The sequence below is a fragment of the Solanum stenotomum genome, unplaced genomic scaffold (assembly GCF_019186545.1).
Source record: "Solanum stenotomum isolate F172 unplaced genomic scaffold, ASM1918654v1 scaffold19149, whole genome shotgun sequence".
Lineage (NCBI taxonomy): Eukaryota > Viridiplantae > Streptophyta > Magnoliopsida > Solanales > Solanaceae > Solanum > Solanum stenotomum.
In genome coordinates this window covers 72,251-74,801 of record NW_026025389.1, presented here as the reverse complement: position 1 = coordinate 74,801, position 2,551 = coordinate 72,251, and positions in this window count along the sequence as shown.

Below are 2,551 nucleotides of genomic sequence, written 5' to 3'. Positions count from 1 at the left end.
CCTAATTTCATTCAAATACTCCTTTATCATTTCTTCTTTATTTCCATCTTGAATGAAAATTCTTTTGGCAATATGTTTGACTGAGTTGGCAGCAATTATTCCTTTGTGAGGAATAGTACCATAATGTTGGATTTTTTGAGAAATAGAGTCCAATAATTCTTGGTCATATAATGATTTAGTCATGGGATCCTTCTTCATTAATTTATCCCAGAAATTATTATAATAAATCTGATATAAGCATGGAATTTGTTCTTCAGTAAAACCTACTTTCGGGGTCCATTTATGGATCCATGGAATCGAAAATTCTATGAAGAAATAAATTTGTTCAATTTGTTCTATATAACAACCATGATCTGAGTGGTATAAATCATTAAGGTCTGGTGAAACCTTAACCCAGTTTTTGTATAACTTAAAGAAAGGATCAGGTAAAATCTTTACCGTTGGTTCGTGGTATGACCACTAGTTCAAGAACCAGTTGGGAATTGGGTCAACAAATATCTTTGCACACACCTTGATAAACCAAGTATGTTTATGCCTTTCATTGTTATAGTAAAGGACTTTGCTGAAAGCGTTAATATAATCCCAATAAGTGAAATTGGTAGGGATTTTATTGAGGCTGATCTGCCTTTCTTTCATCGAGGATATACCCCAATCTTCAATTGATATAATCTGCTATATGATTATTTTAGAGAAGTTATAAACGTTCTCGCTGGTGTTATAACCTGAGAAGTGCTGAAATTAAACACTACCTGTATTCGTTAAAACGGTCTCGTAATACAAATGGGTTTTGTATGACTCTCCTGGGAAGTATAATTCGTTAAGTAAATATCGCTGGAATATCTTCCAGGGTTCTTCTTTTTTCTGTATCTCAGAGTATTCAATAAGAAATATCATTTCTTTCTTTACTACCCTTTCGTAGGATCTAATATCATCAACCTCTTCTTTCGCCACCGATGCAAAAGTATCACTTTGCTTTTGAGATAAATATGCTCTCAGTTAGGCGTATAATGGATTATTTTCTGGAATATCATCCAGATGTATCGAAGAAGTAGCTTCTTTTGAAGAGCTTGTTAGTTTTACCAAGCTCATTCCTCCCCTTTGTATAATTGGAGAGCTGGATGAGGATCCGTATGACGATCCTGATGTTTTTAAGGAGGATGATCTTCCCCTTCCTCGAGTATAACTGCCCCTTCCTCTAGACTTGGTTACCCAAGGAGGATCCATCCTGCAAACATAGCATTTAGTTTTAATCATTTAAAAGGTCATAAACTTCAGAAAAATAAAATCTTTCATAAAGTTCTTGTTCAATCATGTAATTAGCGACGATATACATCACCATTCCGTCTATAATTCTCCATAAAATACGTTTCTGTAAATCTCTATTAAGAGGAACAGCCTTCAAAATTGTAACCAAAGTAATATCAGTAAAGAAGTCAAGAAAACCCATTTTTAAGAAAAAAGATATTCTCTAGATAAGAAGTCTGGGAGGGAATTATCACTTTTTTTTTTATAATGAATTTTGAAATCAAAAGGGGTTAATTGTGCCTGCCACCTAGCAAATATTAATTTTGATGCATCATGTTTAAAATCTTTATCAAACATATATTTGACTGATTGAGCAGGCTTCTTCGTCAAAACAGCCTGATGTTCATATTCGAAGGCCTCCTGAGATTCAGGATTTTATTCTTAGACCTTTGCACGACCTTGAAAATCTTTTTGATAAAAAGTTTTCTCAATTTGGTGCAAGTGCGAAACCGATAAGTCTCGCTGAAGATTTTGCAGATGAGATGGAAGCCACTTTTGATTTCAAAACTCAAATGGGAATGGAAGTTAATAAACTTCATGGGTATCCAAAGAAGAATAGTGGTAATACTGCTTATGCTAGAAAATCTAGCATGCAAACATATTACTATCCCAGGCCTACTCCTCAAGATGTTTTAATAGAGGAAAGAGATTGGAATCAAACTAACACTTCTTATAGTGGAAGTGAGATTTATGAATGGAATCTTGATGGGTTAACTGATAGGCAATTGACGATTATGGTTCATAGGATGCTTATGTATGCTAATATCTGCAAAAGTGTTAGTAACACTGACAAGACCATTTGCAAGATGATTATTGTAGGATTTACCGGTCAACTTAGAGGATGGTGGGATAATTAATGCCATCTGATACGAGAGCAGCAGTAATTAATGTTAAGGCAGTAAAAGAAGGAGTTGATAATTTAGGTTTTGCCCTTGTTCAAAATAGAGAAGACGTTGTGTATACACTTATTTTGACTATTCTTGAACATTTTAGTGGTAGATTTACCAATCAATATGAAACCATTAGATCTCTACTAAATGGTCTTAGATGTAGACATTTAGGTGAGTTTAGATGGTATAAAGACACTTATTTAAGTCGGGTCATGGAACTTCCCGAAAATGGTTTAGAATTCTGAAAAGCCAAATTTATTGATGGCTTACCTTCTTTATTTGCAGAAAGAGTAAAAAAAGACTCTTAGAAATCCTCAAGGAATTATTCCCTATAGTGATTTTACTTATGAAAAGCT